This window comes from Triticum dicoccoides, chromosome 2A, assembly GCF_002162155.2.
Source record: "Triticum dicoccoides isolate Atlit2015 ecotype Zavitan chromosome 2A, WEW_v2.0, whole genome shotgun sequence".
Classification (NCBI taxonomy): domain Eukaryota; kingdom Viridiplantae; phylum Streptophyta; class Magnoliopsida; order Poales; family Poaceae; genus Triticum; species Triticum dicoccoides.
The window spans coordinates 720,197,632-720,223,145 of record NC_041382.1 but is presented as its reverse complement, the minus strand read 5'-3'; positions in this window follow the sequence as shown (position 1 = coordinate 720,223,145).

Here is a 25,514-nt window from a genome sequence, read left to right as displayed (position 1 = left end):
GGTTTTACCATTTCAATACCTACCACCATATACCTTTCCCTTGGGTTCTGCAGACTCAAGGGTCATCTTTATTTTAAACCCACCGGGCCAGTGCTCCTCTGAGTGTTGGTCCGAACCGGGCAACCGGCGGGGCCACCTCGGGGCAACTTGAGGGCCGTTTTACTCGTAGCTTGAACTATCTGGTGTGCCCTGAGAACGAGATATGTGCAGCTCCTATCGGGATTTGCGGGCACAGTCGGGTGTCTTTGCTGGTCTTTTTTTTACCATTGTCGTAATGTCTTGTAACCGGGATTCCGAGACTGATCGGGTCTTTCCGGGAGAAGGAATATCCTTCGTTGATTGTGAGAGCTTGTGATGGGCTAAGTTGGGACACCCCTGCAGGGTATAAACTTTCGAGAGCCGTACCCGCGGTTATGTGGCAGATGGGAATTTGTTAATATCGGGTTGTAGATAACTTGACACTTGACTTAATTAAAATGAATCAACTGCATGTGTAGCCGTGATGGTCTCTTTTCGGCGGAGTCCGGGAAGTGGACACGGTCTTGTGTTATGCTTGAACGTAAGTAGCTTTCAGGATCACTTCTTCATCACCTATAGCTTTTTGACCGTTGCATAGCTTCTCATCTTATTCTTATTTGCGTTTGTTAGCCACCATATTTGCTTAGCTCTTGCTGCAGCTCCACCTCACTACCCTATCCTACCCATAAGTGTCGGTGTCAAAACCGGCAGATCTCGGGTAGGGGGTCCCGAGCTGTGAATCTAGGATCGATGGATAACAGGAGACAAGCGACACGGTGTTTACCCAGCTTCGGGCTCTCTTAATGGAGGTAATACCCTACTTCTTGCTTGATTGATCTTGATGCTATAAGGATTACAAGAGTTGATCTACCTCGAGATCATATGTTGTGGTCTAAACCCTAGAGGTATGATGAGTAATATCATAATGATCTATCGACTAGCCTGGCCCCGGCTTATATAATGTACCAGAGGCCTAGGATAACAAGAGTCCTAGCCGAATACGTTGGTGGAGAGGAGTCCTTGTCTTGATCACCAAGTCTTGTGGAATACTCCTTGTATATGTCTTCGGCTGTCCGAACTGGCCCATCAGTAAACGACCATGGGGGTCCTCGGCCCAATCCAACTGATCGGGAGACGATGTGGTGAGTACCCTCTAGTCCAGGACACCGTCAGTAGCCCCCTAAACCGGTCTTCAAGTTGGGGACGCTCCTCGGTTCTTCCGACCAGTTCTTCGTCTTCGGTCGTCGGTCTTGAAAACTGGTTCAACAAATCTTCCCATCTTCTATCTTGAGCATTGTTGAGCTAAATCTGAAGATCTCACACGTCGGGTATCCAAGGAGCCCTTTAAGTTTTCGGCCTTTATCAAAGCCTTGTTATTTTTATGGCACACCTCGGGTTTGAAGTTGTTCCCAGGTGGCAGTGTGCTCTTGTGTCCGAGCTCCAACGCCGGACTATATTCGAGGTATATTTCACAGACGAGCACCAACACCGGACCACTTCCGAGCTCCAACGTTGGAATGTATCCGAGCTCCAACGCTGGACTATATCCGAGCTGTCATAGATCACCTTGGTTCAAAAAAGTTGAAGGAGTTTAGCCGAGCTTAATGCCGGAAATGCCCTCTATGGAGCCATCCACTAGCGCCCGAGCTTTATGCTGGACTGCTTCCGAGGTGGTGCACCACCCCGACTGTGGGCCAATTTTTTGTCAATATTTTTGATTGGTGCAATTTATTCTCTACCGAGATATATAGCTAGTAGCCCTCAAGGTGTGTATCGATCTAAAACCCGAGATGCACCTGAAGGATGACTGTCGGTGTCAAAACCGGTGGATCTCGGGTAGGGGGTCCCGAACTGTGCGTCTAAGGCGGATGGTAACAGGAGGCAGGGGACACGATGTTTTACCCAGGTTCGGGCCCTCTTGATGGAGGTAAAACCCTACGTCCTGCTTGATTAATACTGATGATATGGGTAGTACAAGAGTAGATCTACCACGAGATCGGAGAGGCTAAACCCTAGAAGCTAGCCTATGGTATGATTGTATGTTGTAGTTGTTGTTGTTCTACGGACTAAAGCCCTCCGGTTTATATAGACACCGGAGAGGGTTAGGGTTACACAAGGTCGGTTATAAAGGAGGAGATATCCATATCCGTATTGCCTAGCTTGCCTTCCACGCCAAGTAGAGTCCCATCCGGACACGAGACGAAGTCTTCAATCTTGTATCTTCATAGTCTAACAGTCCGGCCAATGGAGATAGTCCGGCTGTCTGGAGACCCCGTAATCCAGGACTCCCACAGTAGCCCCTGAACCAGGCTTCAATGACGATGAGTGTGGCGCGCAGTATTGTCTTCGGCATTGCAAGGCAGGTTCCTCCTCCGGATATACCACGGAAGAATTTGAATATAAGGATAGTGTCCGACCCTGCAAAATAAGTTCCACATACCACCGTAGAGAGAATAATATTTTCACAAATCTAATTTGCTGACTTGTTTTGGCAACACGACATTATGCCATGGCTCGGTGATTATTTGAACCGTTTCCTTTAACTAGCCCCGCACATAACGCGAGGCAGTTTTTCGACACGTCTTGTCAAAGAAAAGATCGTGTCCCCTTATTACGGGATTCTCATCAATACGGGCGTGGGTAACCCAACCATGTCTAGGACTCCTAGATCATAGGCAAGTCCCAAACGGCTACAGAGAGGACGCTTGATATTCACCCTCTTTATAAGAGGGACAAGGCTTTTACTTTTTTCCCTCCCGTGCTTAATCGAATCCTTCCCCCGCCTCGAGTTCTAACACCCAAAGCCCAGGTCAGGTGCTCCGGATCTTCAATCATGTCCGTGTCTAGCCTTCAAGGCCAGTGGATGCCCTCCTCCATTACGGAAGAAGACATCAAGAAGTTGAGAGAGGCCAGATACCTGACCACTGAGGTTTCGCATCGGTTGCCTGCCCGAGGGCAGGCCGTCCCTACTCCTGAACCCAACGAAGACGTCGTGTTCATCTCCCACTTCCTCCGAGGACTAGGCCTCACTCTGGATCCCTTTGTTAGGGGGTTGCTGTTTTATTACGGGCTAGATTTCCACGATCTAGCCCCAGACTCCTTTCTCCACATCTCGACATTCATTGTCGTGTGTGAGGCCTTCCTCCGCATTACCCCTCACTTTGGCCTGTGGCTCAAGACCTTTGATGTGAAGCCGAAGATGGTCGAGGGGCAGTATGAAGCGTGCGGAGGCGCATTAATAAGCAAGATAGCAGGAGCTCTGTGGCCCAAAGGTTCCTTTCCAGAGGTGTCCGAATGGCAGAAGGGGTGGTTTTATATCACAGCTCCCAGAAGTGCCAAGTGGGTGGCTGCTCCTACTTTCCGCTTAGGCCCTCCACCACAACTGATGTCATGGATTAGCAGAGGGCTGAGCTGGGGTCCTGCCAAGGACGTGCCTGTACTGCAAAGCCGCATCCAAAATCTCTTCGAAGGAGATTTCAGTTTGATTATGGTGGCGCAGGTCATGCTGGTTCGTCGAGTCCAGCCTTGCAAACGTCGGCCCCTCCGCATGTGGGAGTTCAACCCAGAAGGGTCGCGTACTATTCAGAATTTCCTTGGCCTGACGCACGAGGAGATGTACAAATCATTCTTCGGACCCCAAATAGAGTGTCCGGATACCACCGAGGACGTGGGCCTGAGCAGCAACCGTACCGCCGACCAAGTAAGTAATCCTTCAGCCGAACACACCGTCTTTTGTTTACCACGACGTCATTCTGAGAAATCGCTCTTTGACCAGGACTGGATAACAAAGGCGGAGATGATTCGATGTTCGGCCCCCCTTCCTGAGGGTTTGGAAAATCCGGTACTGGAAAAGATGCTTGAGCTAGCACCTTGCCCGGAGCCCTCAAAGGAAGACAAAGGGGGAATAATGAGGGCGAAAGCGGACCTCCATCGCTACCCATTCCGACCGAGGGAACAAGCGCCTCCATGAGGGAGGATTTTAACCGAGGGGGGGGGGGATCGGACATTCTCTCACCCCGGGGAAGGAAGAGGACTACCTCTGAAGATCCAGAAACCAAGGTTTCCAAGCGGGAGAAGAAATCTCCGCCAGAGGGTGCTGCCTTGGAGGGTGCTCTTGCTGCACAAAATCCGCGCGGGGATCATCCCTCCAACAAGCTGTAAGTAATCAGAATGTACTTTAATAGTGGAGATATACTACCTTGCCTCTAAGGAAAATAACGGAAGTATTTTATTGCAGTTCGGATCTTAGCCCTTCTCAGCAGAGCTCATCTTCGGGGGATCTTCTTCCGGAGATGATGGAGAGCGAAACGCCTCCCTCGGACTCCTCCGCTCAAGAAGCGGGCGACCTTGAAGTGTCGTCACGGAGGGCCTCTTCGGCTTCGGTGAGGCCAGAAGATAATCCTATTGTCACCTGAAGTCCCCAGCGTCCGGCTCTCGAAGAGAGCAAACAGAAGAGTCTAGCACCGTCTGGTATGCGGTCGGACGTACTGAGAGAGCTGTTGGAGCGAGCGGGCATCTCAGAAGAACACCGTACATTGATGGGTATGGTGATGGAAAGGATCTCATCCGCCGAAAGCGGGTTGCATGATGCCTTTATGAGTCTACTGAAGGGCTTTGAGGTACGTAAAATGATGTACATTTGTGATGGTACCGCACATTTTTAGGTGTGCCCTGTGTAGATAGTAGCCCCTGAGACTCTGGTTGTCGCCAAGAACGGCGGCAAATAGAGGATCGTAGTCCCAGGCAATAACCATACTGCTTTAATGTGCAGGTAGTGGGAGCTCCGGTGGTTAGCCGGACTCAAGAATTTGCCGAACTGAAGCGGCAACTGGATGCGGCGGATGCCGACATCGAGCTTATTACCAAGAGGCTTGACGAGGCACAGGGTAAGTGTTATTTTCTGGTGAATGCCACATAGTAAGAGCAGCATGATGCCAGTATCTTTAATATGTTGTGACTGCAGATGGAGCTGCCACCGTGGAAACCTTGCGGGCGGAACTTGCGCGAGCCAAAGAACAAGCAAGGATTAGTAATGCGGCTGCTTTGAAGGCGACCGAAGAGTTGAAAGCCGAGAAGGCTGCGCATTGCGAGAGCAAAGAGCAGATGGCCAAGATGGCCGTAGAATTAAAAGACACTGCCGACCGTTGCCAGGTCCTTGAAAAAAGAGAACCGATTGAAGGCAGCGGACCTTGAAAAGGCCACGATGGCGAACAAAGACACCCACTCTGCTATGAGGGCGAAGGAGGAGCTGCATGAAGCCGGGGATATTGCGGCTGGGAAGCTGTTCATGTTACGGAGAATGTTCGGAGATCCACGGTATGCCCCTCTGGATCGGCTGTGGAGTTCGGCAGACGCATATATGGACTTGGCGACGAGCGCTGCCGATGCAGCCAAATACTTCCAAGGTCAAACAGATCGTGAAGTGCACAAGCTATTCTGGTCGCAATTCAATGTTCTAGAGCATCTGCTTCCATTGACTGATCAACTAGCCGAATGGGCCGAACTGAATAGGTTGTTCGGACTCGCCATGAGGTCTGTCGTGGATCAGCTGTGGCCGGAAAAGTCGAAACCGAACAACTATTTTAGCTTAGTGCAGCAGTTCCTTGGTGCGGTGCCGCGCATCAATGCGATGAAGAGGTCGGTGTGCATAGAAGGCTCGCGGATGGCCCTTGCCCGTGTTAAAGCATACTGGGCAGAGATGGATGCTACCACTGTTGCGGCGCAGGGTTCGGCCATAGGCCGAGTGGCTGCCGAGCATTATTTCGAAGAGGTTCTCGAGGGTGCTCGTTTGATAGAGGCCCAGTGCTCGAAGAATATTATGTTTGAGTGACATGTATTCCCATTGTAAACACAATGTTTTTATGAAATTTATTAAGGCTGTGTTTATACTTTTGCCTGAAAGTAATATGATGCCTCTTGTGCGGCCGTTTATGTATACATGTGTATAACCTGAAAGATTGCAGTCGTCGGCTTCAGCCCCCACGCATATAATGCAGAGGTATTCGCAGAAGACGCGTGTTCACACTTAACCCAATGTCTTGGTCCTATTAAGGAGGTGATAGCGCAACGAACGAGGCAACAGGACTATAATGCTTTAACACTTTCACTTAGCCATAGGAGTTTGACGGTGGGGCTACTATATAGCCCCTGTTGGCTCCACACTCCCCCGTATTCAGGGTGCGTACATGCCTGGCCGGGAAAAAACCCTTCGTTAAGGCGGAGGAATTCTAACATTCCGATAGGTCATCGAGTGGTTATCCAGTCTCACGCTATATCATGATAGTCAGTTTTCGGCTTTCTCTACTGAGGTGCTCGTCCGGATGACCCGGGGCACAATCGCAGTAGTTCTCCTAGTGCTACCTTAGCCGATAGAGCAGAACGTAAGGTACCAAAACATAGGAGCCGGGCAAACCCAACATTTGACCAAAGACATGATTCGGAGCTGATGCATATAAGGCCAAACTCGCGATGCCGAACACTCCCTAAGGTATTCGGTCTTTATGGTATAAACCGGGCCTAAATAGTGCCCTTTGTAAGAAGCCGCTGGTGTCCAGGTACGTGCATTATTCTAACGTGGCCACATGCCAAGACGCCAGCATCCTTCTCAATTGTACTAAGAATCCGAGGGATGTGTATCAACAAGAGACAGTAAAAAAGGTTGACACAGGGTCTTAATCTAAAAAGAATCCTTGGGGCGGGTCCCTGCTGCACGTCTGCGCCTGTGTCTCCGTTGTGCCGTATCCTGGACGGGTGTAGCACGATGGTCATCTGTAAAAGAGAGAAACTTAGGTGAAAAGTTGTCATGCAAAAAGGTAGGTTTGAAGAAACCATGTATAATTCAAGATGAGTAAAAATTTCCACTTGTCTGCGCGCGTTAAGCCCCTTGTATTTGTAATAGGGGTGTGGCTTATCAAACCTGTGTGAGTTACATATGGCTGCGCCGGACTCGTCTAACTGTGTCCGTGGTCTTGACGACCTATCAAATGCTTTAGCTGGTGAGGCCCTTTTTAGTGTGCGACTGCCAAGGCAGTCGCACTCTCTTCAGCGCGCAGGGATCGCTTAATATTTCCATTTACTGTAATGATGCCACGTGGACCGGGCATCTTAGGTGTAAGGGAAGCGTAGTGCGGTATTGCATTAAAGAGAGCGCAAGCTTCACGTCCAAGTAGTGCTTGATAGCCACTTTGGAACGGAGCAATGTGGAATGTTAAATGTTTGCTATGGAAGTTATCGGGGAAGCCGAATATAACCTCTAGTAGCAGGGAGCCCGTGCACTGAGCCCCTGGGCCTGGCGTTACTCCTTTAAGGGTAGTATTGCTTAGGAAAATTTTCGTTGGGTCTATCCCCATTTTGCGGATTGTATCCTGGTATATCAGGTGTAAACTGCTACCACCGTCCATCATGACTCGTGTAAAGTGGTATTCGTCAATTATTGGGTCTAATACCAGGGCAGCCCATCCTGCACGCCAGATACTTGCTGAGTAATCCCGATGGTCAAAAGTGATCGGTTGAAACGACCAGTGGCAGGACTCCGCGGTGATAGGCCCTTGGGCATATTTATCTGGGAGTGCCGCTTTGTTTCTCCCCTTTATCACGTGTAACACGTTTACTGTTTTGACTTCTGGTGGAAATTTTTCTTTGTTCCCCAGTGTCTTGCTTGAGAGGCTCATCCTCGTCTTCGTTTGGTGTATCTTCCCCCTTTTGTACGGCATTGAGCTTGCCGGACTGCTTGAAGACCCAACATTCTCTATGGGTATGATTGGCAGGTTTACCAGGGGTACTATGGATCTGACATACTTGGTCCAGAATTTTGTTTAGGCTGGACAGTTCGTCTCTGGCGCCTTTAGAGGGTGGCTTTTGCTGACTTGGCCGAGAGCTTTTGAATCCGGCGTTTACTGTCGTGCTCTTCGTGTTGTCTTCTTTATTCCGGCGTTTATTATTGTTGTTGCGCCGTGATTTCCCGTTTCCATCTCTAACTTTGGATGTACTAGGGTCGCTGGTGCAGCATCTGGCTAGCCAGCTATCCTCACCCGCGCAAAAGCGGGTCATGAGGGTTGTTAATGCTGCCATTGTTCTCGGCTTTTCTTGGCCGAGGTGTCTGGCAAGCCATTCGTCACGGACACTATGCTTAAAAGCTGCCAAGGCTTCAGCGTCCAAATAGTCGACTATTTGGTTCTTTTTAGTAAGGAACTTGTTCCAAAGCTTTCGGGCTGACTCTCCGGGCTGTTGAGTTATATGACTCAAATCATCCGCGTCCGGAGGTCGGACATAAGTCCCTTGAAAATTTGCCCGAAAAGCGTCTTCGAGCTCTTCCCAGCTTCCAATGGAGCTTTCGAGGAGGCTTTTAAGCCAGTGCCGAGCTGGCTCTTTGAGTTTGAGGGGTAAATACTTAATGGCATGGAGATCATCTCCTCGAGCCATATGGATATGGAGGATATAGTCCTCAATCCAGACCCCAGGGTCTGTTGTTCCATCATATGCCTCTATGTTTACGGGTTTGAATCCCTCTGGAAATTCATGGTCCAGTACCTCGTCGGTGAAACGTAGGGGGTGTGCGGTACCCCTGTATCTGGGTGTACCGTAGTGTTCGGATGTTTGTTGTGTTGCATCGTATGCTGGAGCTCGCCTGCGTGGTCCATAGATGGATCTGGTTGCGCCGTCCTTTTGATGCGAGCCCTCGCGTGGATCTCATATTGGCTTATGTGCGGCATTGCTTGCCGCTCTATGTTGGCCATGAGGTCGTCTATCTGGCCAGGTGGCCGTTTTAATTGTTGGTTGCGGGGGATCTAAGGCCTCCTCATCGAATTCGGGTAGCAACTTCCGCTTCAGGTAGCTCTTGGCGGGGCGATTACCGCCGTACTTCGCTGCTGCGTTGAGTACTTTGCTCCATCTGATTCCGAGTGTGTCTTGTGCAGCCTTGAGTCTTTGCTTCTGCTTTTTTAGACTCCTCACGGTGGCAACAAGCCTTTGACGGGCATTCTGTTGCTCCGGGTGTCTGTCCAGTGTGAAGTCGTCCGGACTATTATTTTTGACAGAGTCAAGTTGTTCGGCTTGATCCTTCGTGTTGCCGTGGTCCGGCAATGGTTCCCCCTGCTCTAACGTTGGGTCTGTATGATCGTTGTTTCTGTCGAGGCGGGATTTGGAGTGGTGTTTACGCCGCCGCTTTGACTGCTTCTCGAGGGGACAACCCTTCGTTGCGTCCTTCCGTTCCTTGTTGTCATTTTCTTTTGGTGTGTTCACCATGTATACGTCATGTGGTGAAGTGGGCGTCCAGTGCCCTGTGGGCAGTGGTTCCTCTGCATCTCCCGCATCGTCGTTCATACCGTCGATGTCTTCGGAGTCGAAGTCGAGCATGTCGGTTAAGTCATCGACAGTGGCTACTAAGTGGGTGGTGGGTGGGCCACGAATTTCTTTGTCATCCGCATCCCAGTCCTGCCGGACATAGTTCGGCCAGGATCCTCCTGACAAGGAGAGAGACCTTAATGAGTTCAGTATGTCACCAAAGGGCGAGTGCTAAAAAATATCCACGGAGGTAAACTCCATGATCGGCGCCCAATTGGATTTGATAGGAACGGGCGCAGGCGGTTCAGAGTCCGTGGCCGGAGAAGGATCCGACAGTTTAACAACACGGCTCTCATGCCAGGTAAGGTCGATGTTCGGCTCGATCGCCGCTAAGGGTAAGGCTTCCGTGGCGGGGTCCATCCACCCATCCACGGAAGGTGCACCTGGCTCCAAATTGAGGGTCAGAGCGGCTGCCTATGCGATCTCCTGAACACTATCTGATGGTAGAGCTAAATCGTACTCATCATGACTGCATGACGCACAAGGCAGAGGCTCGAATCTGTTGAGGATCAAGTCTCCACGGATATCGGCCGTGTAGTTTAAGCTTCCAAACCTGACCTGGTGGCCAGGGGTGTAACTTTCAATCTGCTCTAGATGGCCAAGCGAATTGGCCCGCAGTGCAAAGCCGCCGAACACGAAGATCTATCCGGGGAGAAAAGTCTCACCCTGGACTACATCGCCATCGATGATAGCAGGAGCCATCAAGCCTAACGGCGACGACACAGAGGAACTCTCAATGAAAGCACCAATGTCGGTGTCAAAACCGGCGGATCCCGGGTAGGGGGTCCCGAACTGTGCGTCTAAGGCAGATGGTAACAGGACGCAGGGGACACGATGTTTTACCCAGGTTCGGGCCCTCTTGATGGAGGTAAAACCCTACGTCCTCCTTGATTAATATTGATGATATGGGTAGTACAAGAGTAGATCTACCACGAGATCAGAGAGGCTAAACCCTAGAAGCTAGCCTATGGTATGATTGTATGTTGTAGTTGTTGTTGTTCTATGGACTAAAACCCTCCGGTTTATATAGACACTGGAGAGGGTTAGGGTTACACAAGGTCCGCTACAAAGGAGGAGATATCCATATCCGTATTGCCTAGCTTGCCTTCCACGCCAAGTAGAGTCCATCCGGACACGAGACGAAGTCTTCAATCTTGTATCTTCATAGTCTAACAGTACGGCCAATGGAGATAGTCCAGCTGTCCGGAGACCCCCTAATCCAGGACTCCCACAATGACATAAGACCGCTGATCCCAGTAGGCCCTGAGACTCCGGTTGATTCACAAAATCGGCCTGAGGATCGACTCCTAGCTTGGCAGAATACTTCGGGACACAAAAAGCGGTGTATAAATTCCTCGAGACTCGGGTTGGGTGCGGCCGATCAACCTGAGGATCATAATCTCCTCAAAAGCTATATTGCACTTTAAATTTTCTGCATTGGATTGTCAATGCAGTAGCCCCCGAGACACTGGTCGGGTGGCAACACCATATTAGGGGATCGATACGCCCCTTTTAATATTAGTGAATGATAAGCCCGAAGCCCAGTAGCCCCCGAGCCTTAATGTGGGCACGGGTGGCTGAATTATGGATCGATATGCAGAGTAAAACCACAAATTATGTGTAATGGTTATACGTATCCAAGTACTTTACATCATTAATGCTCGGATCCGCATTGTACAAAACTTTGTTGACTGACCATCAGCTTCAACCTCCTCGGCCAGAAGCCAGGGAGTGTTTGTCCTACTTTATAAAGCCGTTATCAGGGCAAAGATTTATGGAAAAACGGCAATCCATCCATACGGTTTTAAACAAAGGCACGTGGAGAGATATGTTATATTACTTAAGGTAAGAAACATCTTCCAAGGAAAATAGTCCCGCTATCGGTTCCTTTCTTTGGGTCGTCATGCGTATCATGATCATGAAACCTCACCTCCGATCAATGTGGGAGGAAAATATTGAGGATTTAGTTCGGGGAAAGTTCTCGAACTCTATGGTATTCATGAACCAAATTTTTTACTTCCGTCGTTTGCCAACCAATGTGATCCTTTAAGATCACTAGCTTTCGGCTTCACCTAGTCTGAGGTACTAACTCGGATGACCCGGTAGTAACTATCACAGAGGTGCTCCCTTTACCGCCTAGCCGAAAAATCGGGAACGTAGGGGTAAGCATAGGAGCCAAGCAACCTATAGTCGGTGTCAAAACCGGCGGATCTCGGGTAGGGGGTCCCGAACTGTGCGTCTAGGCTGAATGGTAACATGGGGCAGGGGACACGAAGTTTTACCCAGGTTCGGGCCCTCTTGATGGAGGTAAAACCCTACGTCCTGCTTGATTAATATTGATGATATGGGTAGTACAAGAGTAGATCTACCACGAGATCAGAGAGGCTAAACCCTAGAAGCAAGCCTATGTTATGATTGTATGTTGTGATTGTTGTCCTACGGACTAAAACCCTTCGGTTTATATAGACACCGGAGAGGGTTAGGGTTACACAAGGTCAGTTACAAAGGAGGAGATATCCATATGCGTATTTCCTAGCTTGCCTTCCACGCCAAGTAGAGTTCCATCCGGACACGAGACGAAGTCTTCAATCTTGTATCTTCATAGTCTAACAGTCCGGCCAATGGAGATAGTCCGGCTGTCCGGAGACCCCCTAATCCAGGACTCCCTCACCTAGCTTGGCCAAAATCTTAAGTCAAATTGATGCATGTTTATGTCTTTATAACGATGATTACGGAAGGTAGCCCTCGTATATAAAATACGAACGTTGATAATATATTTATTTTGACTCCGTTGCGACCGTTTATCACTTGAAAGTGGCCCATCGTCAACTTCTACCCCTTTGTAGATACTACGCAGGGTGTCTCCATAATAACAAGACAACCCTTAGCCGACGTCTCGGTGCCCGAAGGCGGTTGTGTTAGCGGAAACAAGGAAATCAGATATGCGGGCTTTATAACTTTCACTTAGTCACAAGAGCTTTAAACTGGGGAAGCTAGCTATGAGCCCCCGGTTAGTGTTCGGCGACATCCGAGGTCAAGCCGTAAACACTTCGGCCAATGTTATGAACGGCCCGTCATTTAACATAGTCATCAGATCGCTGACCAGTTTACGCTTATTGTGACTGTCAGTTTTCGGCTTTCTCCACTTAGGTGCTTAACCATGCGAGCTGGAAGCACAATCGCAGTGGTTCTCCCTTTGCACACCTAGCCGAACAGAGCGGAACGTAGGGGGCAAGCACAGGAGCCGGACAACCCAACTATTTGACCGAAGACACAATTTGAAACTGATGCATATATAGAAATATCTGAGAATGTTTTTGCCGAATCTCTAAAGGTGCCCGGCGTTGCACCGCGAGACTTATGCTAAAAACACACACATAGTTTAAAAGTGCCATAAGCTTGGAAAACCAAAAAATGTCAGTAAAAACTTGACGTCCGAACAAGATCAAGTGTTCGGTGCCAATCTGAAAATTGGAAAAAAGTGTGCTTCTGTCGTGCTTTAACATGACACACCCGATCTCAGAGCAGGAAGCCCGTGGGGGATTTCCGCGGTCAGGTATCTGGCCACCCGAAGCTTTGCGATATCCTCCTCTGTAACGGAGGAGGCCACCCATCGACCTTGAGGGCTGTGTCCGCACATGATGTGGAAGCTTCGAGCAATGGAGTCGAACCTTGGGTGCTAGAACTTGAGGTTGGAAAGGCTAAGGAGAGGTTTGGCGTAAAAAGACGGCCCTTGGTTCCTTTATAAAGGCACCGGGTATTGAACGCCTCCTCCTGAGCCTGAAGACTTGCCTATGCCTAAGGAATCTTTCCAACAGAACGGTTGGGTTGCCCACACTCGTATTGAAGAGAATCCCGCAGTAAGGGGACACGATCTCTGCTTCGACAAGACGTGCCAATAACAACCATGCCTCGAAACATGGAACGGTGGGATAGGAAATGGTTCAAAATAAATAACCCGGTGAGCGTGATGTCATGTTATAAAAATTATCAGCAGATTGGACTCGTAAAATACTATACTCTACGGCTGTGGTACTTGGGTTGCAGGTCCGGACACTGACGTTTTGTCCAAAGACTATCCTGAAGTATTCGGAAAGGGGAACCCGCCTTGCAATGCCGAAGACAATTTGCCCGCTGGACACCTCATCATTGAAGCCTGGTTCAGGGGCTACTGAGGGAGTCATGGACTAAGGGGTCCTTGGGTGTCACATCCCTAGTTCTGGTATGATCCTAGGCTTGCTTTGTGCATCATGTTCAAATTTCAAATGAAATTGAAATGGGGATATTTCAAACCCTAGCACCAAAGCAAATTCAAATAGGTTCAATTTTAAAATGGAATTTCAATAAACCCAAAATGCTCTTCAAAAATGTTCATGGTCTTTGGAAAATGTTGCAAGCAACAACCAGAGGTGATGCACATTTTTGCTAAACATTTTGGATTTTTGAATGAACCCATATGTATTTGAATTGGAGCTGTTTAAAATAATATAAATATTTTAGAGGCTCCAAAAATGTTGGAATTTGGTGAGGGCCTTTGGTATATTATAACTAGTGGTCACAAGGAATCTCAACATTTTTACGTTTGTGCTAGTATTTATTTTAAGTCAAAACAAATCTCAAGAAATAGAAAAAGAAAACAAAAAATAGAAAACACTTACCTGAGGCCTGGCTTACCTGGCACCCCCAGCCGGCCCAGCAGAGGCCCAGCCCACTGGCCTCTGCCAGTCACCACTTACCTCCTGCCACGAGGACGCCGAGCGCGTGGCCGACGCACGCTGGCGCACGCCCGGCCACCTCCTGCTTCCCTCCGCTGCCTCGACGCCCAGGACGACGCCACGCGGTCTCCCCGACCCCCCTCTCACTCCCTTTCGCTCCTCCCCCTCCTCTGCCCTCTCCCCGCAGCACACCCTAGCGTGCTCGTCGCCGCCGCTCGCTGCCACCGTGGCCACCGTCCACCACTCACCTCGTTGACGCGTCCGGAAGAACCGCAACACCGCCCACGTTCCCTCCACCGACTCACGCCTCGCATGAGGCCCTGCTTCATCGTCTTCACGGTCATCTTCAACCTCGGGCACCCGAGCCCCTCGCCGTCGATTCGCGCCATCATGGACGTCCCCGAGCCCACTGACCTACTCCGCCGCCTCCCTGTGAGCTCCTGCTCCCAACCCCTCTCTCCCTGCCGTCGAATCCCTCCTCTAGCCCCCCTGGCCACCACAGCCGAAGCTCGCCTTCCCATGTACCATAGCGAGTAGCCGATCCTGTCCAAGCTCCGGCCGCCACCAGGAGCTCGCTTCTGGCGAACTCCGGCCATCCGGCGCCCTCCTGTTGGTCTCCCCGGATGCGCACGGGCACGAGCTTCCTTCTGGTGCCCCTGACGCGTCGACCCGTGGCCTCCGATGAGTTCCGAGCGGGCTCTGCCGTTGCTTGAGGTCGTCGCCGGCCGAACTCTGGTGAGGCCGACGTGGCTGTCATTAGCGCTAATCCCATAGCCTAATCCACCCCACCAGCCGCTGATAGTGGGCCCCAGGGCCAAGTCAAACCCTGGTCAGTGCGGGTTTGACCCGGGCTTAACCACTGTGTCACTGACGTGTGGCCCCCACATGTCAAGTTTGACCTAGGTTGACTGCTGACACAGTGCTGACCTCAAACTGATGCAATAATTGATTTCTGGAATTATTTTAACTCAGGACATTCCAGAATATTGCTTAAACTTGAAAAATTCATAATAATTCATCCGTAGCTCAGAATGAAATAATTTAAATATGAAAAATTATCAGAAAAATGCAAGGAATCATATGCCAGTTCCATGCATGAAAAACCAACTTATACATGCTGTATAAGTGAAAACATAATATGGGCATTTTAAATGCTTCATTTTGCATTGCATTTGAATCTTTGATTCAAATGGGATTCAACCAACTTGGTAGCATCTTGCATTAGCCCAAACACTAGCATTTGCACATGTCATGTTCATGCATCAATTTGTTGCATTTGTTTGTGTGTTGATCGCCGGCACCGTTTCTTCTCGATAGGTTCCACTCCGGAAGGTGTTCCCGAGTACCTGTTAGAGGAGCCGTACCCCTTCGTCGTTCTATCAGGCAAGCAACCCCCCTTGAGCATTTTGATAAATCCCACTCTCTCACTCCTGCTCCTTATACTGCATTAGGACAACAACGATTCAAACTGCTACTTTCTGCTACGGTAGTTGAACCCATTCCTCTGCATGACCTGCCATTGCCACAGTAAATAGTTGAAACCCACTAGCATGAGTAGGAGTTGCTTGAGCCTTGATGTGCCTACTCATCCATGCTTGATTTCTTCATGCCAGCTATGCTTAGAGTTGTGTCAGGTCTGATTCATCGGGAATGAATCAGAGTGGTGAACATGTCCTACCGACAAAGGCTAAGTGTGTGAACATGTTTTGGTAAAGGTAGCGATGAGAGGCCATGTAGGAGTACATGGTGGGTTGTCTCATTGGAACCGTCCCTAAGCACTGAGTTCTGTGTATGTTATCCAAGTCCAGTTACTACCACACATTGGGTTCTGGTTATCCGGCCCCTCTCGGCTTATTAATCCACTTGATCTCTGTCCAGGAGTTGCAACTAGTTTCTAGCGTTTATAGGTAGTGCTATTTGTCTACCAGGTGGTGTCCGACGGGACGGGCTTGGGACATACTAGGCACCGTGGCATGGTGTACCAAGTGGCACCCGGGTGGTGGGCTTGGGAACCCTGCACACATCGTTTGGGGCCGTGAGCGACACCCCGGCCGGATCTCCTTGCGGATGGAACCCGAATAGGCGATAAACCTGGATGAGAGACACGTGTGGTTAGTCAGGTCGTGGCCGACACCCTCGGCCGGCTTCCGCTTGAAGGTCACCGAGGTACATGACCTGTACAGGGCTATAAGTGGCGAGAGCGTGTGTGAAGAAGTACACCCCTGCAGGTTTAACATTATCTATTCGAATAGCCATTTTCCTCGGATATGGAAACTTGGAGGACTTATGTAGTACATAGACAACTTGAAGTGGATACTCTAAAATCCGCAAGATGAGCGTGAGTGCTATGGATGGCCTTCTCATAGGGTGACGGGAACGGATCCATAGTGGAGTATTGATATGGTGAATATGTGGACTCGTGTGCGTCTTCTCACCTCAAAGAAGTTTCTGATACTCGTAGTATTGGTTAGCCACTGAGTCAAAGCTGGCTTGCTGCTGTTAACTCCTCCACCCCCCTTGTTGATAATGTTGCATATGTAGATAGTTCTGATGTAAGACTTGCTGAGTACCTTTGTACTCACGTTTGCTTATTTATGTTTTGCAGTTGGTTACACTAGTGACTTCGACAAGTAGCTTGTATCCCAGCTACGATCTTGTACCCTTGGGAGGGTCGTGTTTAGTCAGGCTTCTTAGTCTTTTTCTTTTGTAGTTGTCTGTCCTCAGACATGTCATGCTTCCGTTGCTTGTATGCTCTGATTGATGGGTCATGAGACCCCTGTTTGTATTGAATGCTATATGGCTCTTCTGGGCCTTTATCTATATGAGTTTGAGTTATGTTGTGATGCCATGTTGTACAACACATACTTGCATGTTATGCGTACGTGTAACATGTATTGCTATGTGTGGGATCCGACAACCTAGTTGTTTACCTCTGGTAGCCTCTCTTATGGGGAAATGTAGTCTTGTGCTTCCATGAGCCATAGTAGTCCGCTACAGCCTGGTTCACCGGAGTCCTGCTAGCCCAGCACTACTGCTCCGGAACACTTGACTGGCCGGCATGTGATTCACTTTGTTCCTATGTCTGTCCCTTCGGGTAAATGTCACGCGGTGACATCCGGAGTCCTGCCTAGCCTGCTACAGCCCATGTTCCCGGAGTCCTGTTAGTCCAGTGCTACAGCCCGGATTCATACGCTGTTGACCGACATGCTCGAGGTTGATTCATGTATGCCTGTCCCTGTAAGTTAGTGCTACTTTGGGTTCACGACTAGTCATGTCGGCCCGGGTTCTCTGTCATATGGATGCTAGCGACACTATCATATACGTGAGCCAAAAGGCGCAAACGGTCTCGGGCCAGGTAAGGTGGCACCCGTGGGAGTACCGTGCATGAGGCCGCAAAGTGATATGAAGTGTTACATGCTAGATCGGTGTGACTTAGGATCGGGGTCCCGACAACGTTGGTATCAGAGCCTGACTGACTGTAGGATTACCAAGCCAAACTGGTCGAAGTTGAGTCTAGAAATGCTTTAGTTATATAAGGGAATTGATTGTGGAAGGGAACGTAAGGCTCTTTTTATTCCTTTACCTCATGTCATTCTTTCTGAGTCAGCCTCTTCTTTTCTACGAGGGTTAAGGCCTAGGCTTCTCCTCTATATCTCAGGATGACGTGTTACTAAATTGTAAAGTCTTAGGATTGTTGGGTTGTGCCTGCGTATAGTTCTACTACTTCCTGTGTCCTCCGTTTGACCCAGAACCTTGATATTACGATGCTGGTTGATTATGCTATTCCTTTAATGAATGTCTCAAAAATCCTTTTGAGCATTTCCAGCCGTTATGCTGCCGAAATTGTCCCAGGATTTCTAGAGTTTCCAATGCTTTTGCATTACATTCCGCATCCTTATGTCGATGCTAATTCCATCATTGTTTCCTTGGTTTCTGTGCCAGGATGTCGTCTGCTCACCGAGGTTCAGTTGCTCATAGCAAGAACCACGGAGATGGTAGGGACGAGGATCCTCCTGACCAGCCTTTGATGGCAGAGTTCTTGTTAGCATCCGAGAGGAACAAGCGTGAGACTAACCGCTTGCTGGCACAGATTGAGCAGAACACCACACATCAGCGTAAGAAGTTGGTTTCCATCACCGACTTCATTGGTCTGAAACCATCCACCTTCCATCATAACATTGAGCCACTCAATGCAGATGACTGGCTCCGAAGCATCACTCACATGTTGCTTTCTGCGACGTGGCTGAAGGTGACAAGGTCACCTATGCTACCTATCACCTGGAAGGTCCTGGTAGTATTTGGTGGCAGAGCTATGAGGCTATGCTTCCAGCTGGCCAGATTCCTATGTGGAAGGATTTCACCGAGGCTTTTCGTGAGCACCACATTCCTCAGGCTCTCATTGACCGCAAGAGGGAAGAGTTCTGTAGTTTTACCCAGGGTAAGCTTCCTGTTGATGCTTACAGTAGAGAGTTTGGAAGCCTCGCCCGCTATGCTACAGAAGAAGTGTCCACGAACGCTATGAAGCAGGTTAGGTTCCGGAAGGGTCTCAACCCTAAGTTGAGTCGTGATCTCCACCTGCATCATTGTGATAATCTCCAGGCTCTTGTGAACAAGGCCATTAATGTAGAGATAGCTCAGCTCAGTTACGAGGAGTCTCATAAGCACAACCGTGATCTGGGTTCTTCCTCCCGCTCTGGCTCTCAGAAGCGACAGATTTGGATTCCGAACTCAGCTCTTCCACCTTGATATGCACCGAGGCCATCCGATGTGGCACCTCACCCAACTCAGCAACGTGCTCCACCCAGGCCTATTAGTGGACCACTTGCCAATGTAGGTCCTCGTCCTACCTCAGGAACTTGCTTCACCTACGGAGAACCAGGACACTATGCACGTGGCTGCCCTCAGTCCAGTTATACTCCACCCCAGTCTGAGAGGTCTGTTGGCCGTGAAAAGCCATCAGTCAAGATGATCAGTACCAAGCCAGCCTCCGTTGAACGAGCATGTGTGCACCATGTCTCAGCTACAGAAGCTCAAGATGATCCCGACGTCGTACTGGGTACGCTTCTTGTCAATTGTCACCCAGCTTCAGTTCTATTCGATACTAGAGCATCCCACTCCTTCATATCCGAAGGTTACGCTCGGTTGCACGGCATGTCATTTTGTAATATGCCGACTCCACTAATAATCTAGACTCCTGGTTCCAAATGGCAAACCTCCAAGGTAAGCCATGGTAACGAAATCCTTGTTGACAGACTGGTATTCCTTGCTTCTTTGATATCTCTCAAGTCTTCAGATATTAACATCATCTTGGGTATAGACTGGATGGCAGCTCATCATGCCAAGATCGATTGTTACACCAGATCTGTTCAACTTACACATCCATCTGGCAAAATAGTCACTGTCTCCACTAGAGTTGCAAGGCGTCAACTCTATTCTCGTAATGCCAGCCCTCTTCCAGACCTTGAAGATATTCCGGTAGTCCGTGACTTCCTGGATGTTTTTCCCGAAGAACAGCCAGGTGTTCCACCTGACAAAGATGTAGAGTTTGTCATAGAACTTATCCCAGGAACTGTTCCAATCTCTAGGAGAACATACAAGATGGCACCTTTGGAGTTAGCCGAGCTTAAGAAACAGCTTGATGAGTCCTTGCAAAAGGGTTTCATCCATCCCAGTTCTTCTCCTTGGGCTTGTCCTGTCCTCTTCGTCAAGAAGAAGGATGGTACGAATCGGATGGTTGTAGATTATCGTCTCGTTAATTTGGTCATGATAAAGAACAAGTATCCGCTCCCCAGGATCAACGACCTATATGATCAGCTCGCTGGATCCTCAGTCTTTTCCAAGATGGATTTGAGGTTAGGCTACCACCAAATCAAGATCAGAAATGGGGACATCCCCAAAACGGCCTTTCTCACTCGTTATGGTCAATACGAGTACACCGTGATGTCTTTCGGCCTAACCAATGCTCCAGATACTTTCTCCCGCTTGATGAACTCGATATTTATGGAGTACCTAGATAAGTTCGTCATGGTTTATCTCGATGATATTCTTATTTACTCGAAGAACGAGGAAGAGCATGCCGAACATCTTAGACTTGTGTTAGAAAAACTCAGAGAGCACCGCCTTTATGCCAAGTTCTCCAAGTGTGAATTTTGGTTGCCAAAAGTGACCTATCTAGGCCACGTGATCTCTGGTAAGGGCATTGCTGTCAATCCCGAGAGAGTAAAAGCTATTCTCGATTGGACTCCGCTCGAAACGGTCAAACAAGTTAGGAGTTTCCTTGGTCTAGCCAGTTATTGTCGCCGCTTTGTTGAAAACTTCTCCAAAGTGGCCAAACCCCTCACGGAGCTTCTCAAGAAAGATAAAAGGTTTGAGTGGACCCCACAGTGTGAGCACAGTTTTCAGGAACTGAAAAGATGCCTGACTTCTGCGCCCATACTCGTGCCACCGGATTTCACTAAAGACTTTGTTATCTATTGCGACGCTTCGCGTCAAGGACTAGGTTGCATTCTTATGCAGGATCGTCATGTGATTGCCTATGCATCTCGACAGTTGCATCCACATGAGGAAAATTATCCTACACATGATCTAGAGCTTGCAGCCATAGTCTATGCACTTAAGACTTGGCGACATTACCTTCTTGGTAACCGTTGCGAAATCTACACTGACCATCAGAGTCTCAAGTATATCTTCACCCAACCGGATCTGAATCTCAGACAGAGACGTTGGTTGGAGTTGATATCGGATTACGACTTAGGAATCACCTACACCCCAGGCAAAGCCAATGTCATGGCTAATGCTTTAAGTCGTAAATCCTATTGCAACAACCTCATGTTGCAACAATGTCAACCACCCCTCCATGAGGAATTCTGTAGGCTTAACCTTCACATAGCTCCTCATGGTTCCCTTTCTACCTTGGTGGCGAAACCTACCCTTACGGATCAGATCATAGAGGCTCAAAAGCATGATACGGGAATCTTCTGGATCAAGAAAAATATTTCCAAGGGAGTTGTTGGCTGTTTCTCTATGGATGAACGAGGTGTTGTTTACTTTGGAAACCGTTTGGTGGTTCCCAAATGTCAATAGATGCAGCAACTGATTCATCCCGGTAGTACAAAGATGTATCAAGACCTACGCCAGAGGTTCTGGTTGACTAGGATGAAGAGAGAAATCGCTCAGTATATTGCCAACTGTGATGTTTGTCGTCGCGTTAAGGCAGAGCATCAAAGACCTGCTGGCACCCTTCAACCTTTAGCTATTCCCGAGTGGAAATGGGACAAAGTTGGTATGGACTTCATCACCGGCTTTCCCAGGACCAAGAAAGGAAATAATGCTATCTTCGTAGTCATTGACCGTCTTTCCAAAGTGGCTCACTTCCTACCGGTTCGAGAGAGTATCACTGCTAGTCAGCTCGCTGACTTATATATCTCCCGAATAGTGTCACTCCATGGTGTTCCACTAGAGATCAATTCAGACCGTGGCAGTCTTTTCACCTCTCATTTCTGGGAAAGTTTCCAGAATGCCATGGGAACTCATCTTTCTTTCAGTACTGCTTTCCACCCTCAGTCAAGTGGTCAGGTGGAAAGGGTCAACCAAATTCTCAAAGACATGCTTAGAGCTTGCGTTATCTCATTCGGTATGGATTGGGAGAAATGTCTTCCCTTTGCCGAGTTTGCTTACAACAATAGCTACCAATCCAGTCTTAAGAAAGCACCCTTCGAGATTCTGTATGGACGAAGATGTCGAACACCTTTGAACTGGTCAGAAACCGGTGAAAGACAATTCTTTGGACCAGATATGATCCAGGAGGCAGAAGAGCAAGTTTGCATCATTCATGAGAATTTGAAAACAGCCCAATCTCGTTAAAAGAGACAGTATGACCGTCGTCATAAGGAAGTGGCTTATAAAGTTGGCGACAAGGCTTACCTTCGAGTTACTCCTTTGAAGGGTACCCATCATTTCGGTATCAAGGGCAAGTTGGCTCCTCGTTACATTGGTCCTTTTCGCATTCTCGCTAAACGAGGAGAGGTTGCCTACCAGTTGGAACTACCCCCACATCTTTCTCGAGTTCATGATGTCTTCCACGTCTCTCAACTCAGGCGTTGCTTCTCGGATCCCATCCGCGGAGTAGACCACGAAACGCTTGATCTCCAAGATAACCTCACTTATCGAGAGTACCCCGTTCGCATTCTGGATCGAGCAGAGCGTGTCACTCAACGTCATAACATCAAGTTTCTCAAGGTTCAATGGTCTCATCATTCCGAGAGAGAAGCTACTTGGGAGCGAGAAGATCGTCTTCGACTTGAGTACCCCGCTTTCTATCCGCCAACTCCTGAATCTCGGGATGAGTTTTTCCGAGTGGGGGCGAGTTGTCACATCCCTAGTTCTGGTATGATCCTAGGCTTGCTTTGTGCATCATGTTTAAATTTCAAATGAAATTGAAATGGGGATGTTTCAAACCCTAGCACCAATGCAAATTCAAATAGGTTCAATTTTAAAATGGAATTTCAATAAACCCAAAATGCTCTTAAAAAATGTTCATGTTCTTTGGAAAATGTTGCAAGCAACAACCAGAGGTGATGCACATTTTTGCTAAACATTTTGGATTTTTGAATGAACCCATATGTATTTGAATTGGAGCTGTTTAAAATAATATAAATATTTTAGAGGCTCCAAAAATGTTGGAATTTGGTGAGGGCCTCTGGTATATTATAATTAGTGGTCACAAGGAATCTCAACATTTTTACTTTTGTGCTAGTATTTATTTTAAGTCAAAACAAATGTCAGAAATAGAAAAAGAAAACAAAAAATAGAAAACACTTACCTGAGGCCTGGCTTGCCTGGCACCCCCAGCCGGCCCAGCAGAGGCCCAGCCCATTGGCCTCTGCCAGTCACCACTTACCTCCCGCCAGGAGGATGCCGAGCGCGTGGCTGACGCACGCCAGAGCACGCCCGGCCACCTCCTACTTCCCCTGCTGCCTCGACGCCCAGGACGACGCCACGCAGTCTCCCCGACCCCCCTCTCACTCCCTCTCGCTCCTCCCCCTCCTCTGTCCTCTCCCCGCAGCACACCCGAGCGCGCTCGTCACCGCCGCTCGCTGCCACCGCGGCCACCATCCACCACTCCCCTCGCTGATGCGTCCGGAAGAACCACAACACCGCCCATGTTCCCTCCGCCGACTCACGCCTCGCAGGAGGCCCTGCTTCATCGTCTTCGCGGTCATCTTCAACCTCGGGCACCCGAGCCCCTTGCCGTCGATTCGCGCCGTCAAGGACGTCCCGAACCCCTCTCTCCCCACCATCAAATCCCTCCTCTAGCCCCCCTGGCCACCGCAGCCGAAGCTCGCCGCCGCCGTGCCTCGTCGCCGTCGTGGCTACAGACACCGTAGCTTGCCCCTGAGCACGTCATCATGCTCGTGCTGCTCCTAGGAGACGAACGCACCTGCAAGCTCACCTTCCCATGTATCATAGCGAGTAGCCGATCCTGTCCAAGCTCCGGCCGCCGCTAGGAGCTCGCTTCCGGCGAACTCTGGCCATCCGGCGCCCTCCCGTTGGTCTCCCCGGATGCGCACGGGCTTCCTTCTGGTGCCCCTGACGTGTCGACCCGTGGCCTCTAGCGAGTTTCGAGCGGGCTCCGCCGTGGCTCGAGGTCGTCGCCGGCCGAACTCCGGTGATGCCGACGTGGTTGTCATTAGCGCTAATCCCACAGCCTAATCCACCCCACCAGCCACTGACAGTGGGCCCCAGGGCCAAGTCAAACCCTGGTCAGTGCGGGTTTGACCCAGGCTTAACCACTGTGTCACTGACGTGTGGCCCCCACACGTCAGCTTTGACCCAGGTTGACTGCTAACGCAGTGCTGACCTCAAGCCGATGCAATAATTGATTTCTAGAATTATTTTAACTAGGAAATTCCAAAATATTGCTTAAACATAAAAAATTCATAATAATTCATCCGTAGCTCAGAATGAAATAATTTATATATGAAAAATTATCAGAAAAATGCAAGGAATCCATTTATGCCAGTTCCATGCATGAAAAACCAACTTATACATGTTGTATAAGTGAAAACATAATATGGCATTTTAAATGCTTCATTTTGCATTGCATTTGAATCTTTGATTCAAATGGGATTCAACCAACTTGGTAGCATCTTGCATTAGCCCAAACACTAGCATTTGCACATGTAAATGTTCATGCATCAATTTGTTGCATTTGTTTGTGTGTTGATCACCGGCACCGTTTCTTCTTGATAGGTTCCACTCCGGAAGGTGTTCCCGAGTACCTGTTAGAGGAGCCGTACCCCTTCGTCGTTCTATCAGGCAAGCAACCCCCCTTGAGCATTTCGATAAATCCCACTCTCTCGCTCCTGCTCCTTATACTGCATTAGGACAACAACGACTCAAACTGCTACTTTCTGCTGCGGTAGTTGAACCCATTCCTCTGCATGACCTACCATTGCCACAGTAAATAGTTGAAACCCACTAGCATGAGTAGGAGTTGCTTGAGCCTTGATGTGCTTACTCATCCATGCTTGATTTCTTCATGCCAGCTATGCTTAGAGTTGTGTCAGGTCTGATTCATCGGGAATGAATCGGAGTGGTGAACATGTCCTACCAACAAAGGCTAAGTGTGTGAACATGTTTTGGTAAAGGTAGCGATGAGAGGCCATGTAGGAGTACATGGTGGGTTGTCTCATTGGAACCGTCCCTAAGCACTGAGTTCTGTGTATGTTATCCAAGTCCATCCAAGTCCAGATACTACCACACATTGGGTTCCGGTTATCCGGCCCCTCTCGGCTTATCAATCCACATGATCTCTGTCCAGGAGTTGCAACTAGTTTCTGGCGTTTGTAGGTAGTGCTATTTGTCTACCAGGTGGTGTCCGAGGGGACGGGCTTGGGACAGACTAGGCACCATGGCATGGTGTACCAAGTGGCACCCAGGTGGCGGGCTTGGGAACCCTGCACACATCATTTGAGGCCGTGAGCGACACCCCGGCCGGATCTCCTTGCGGATGGAACCCGAATAGGCGATAAACCTGGATGAGAGACTCATGTGGTTAGTCAGGTCGTGGCCGACACCCTCGCCCGGCTTCCGCTTGAAGGTTGCCGAGGTACATGGCGTGTACAGGGCTATAAGTGGCGAGAGCGTGTGTGAAGAAGTACACCCCTGCATGGTTAACATTATCTATTCGAATAGCCGTTTTCCTCGGATATGGAAACTTGGAGGACTTATGTAGTACATAGACAACTTGAAGTGGATACTCTAAAATCCGCAAGATGAGCGTGAGTGCTATGGATGGCCTTCTCGTAGGGAGACAGGAACTGATCCATAGTGGAGTATTGATATGGTGAATATGTGGACTCGTGTGCGTCTTCTCACCTCAAAGAAGTTTCTGATACTCGTAGTGTTGGTTAGCCGCTTAGTCAAAGTTGGCTTGCT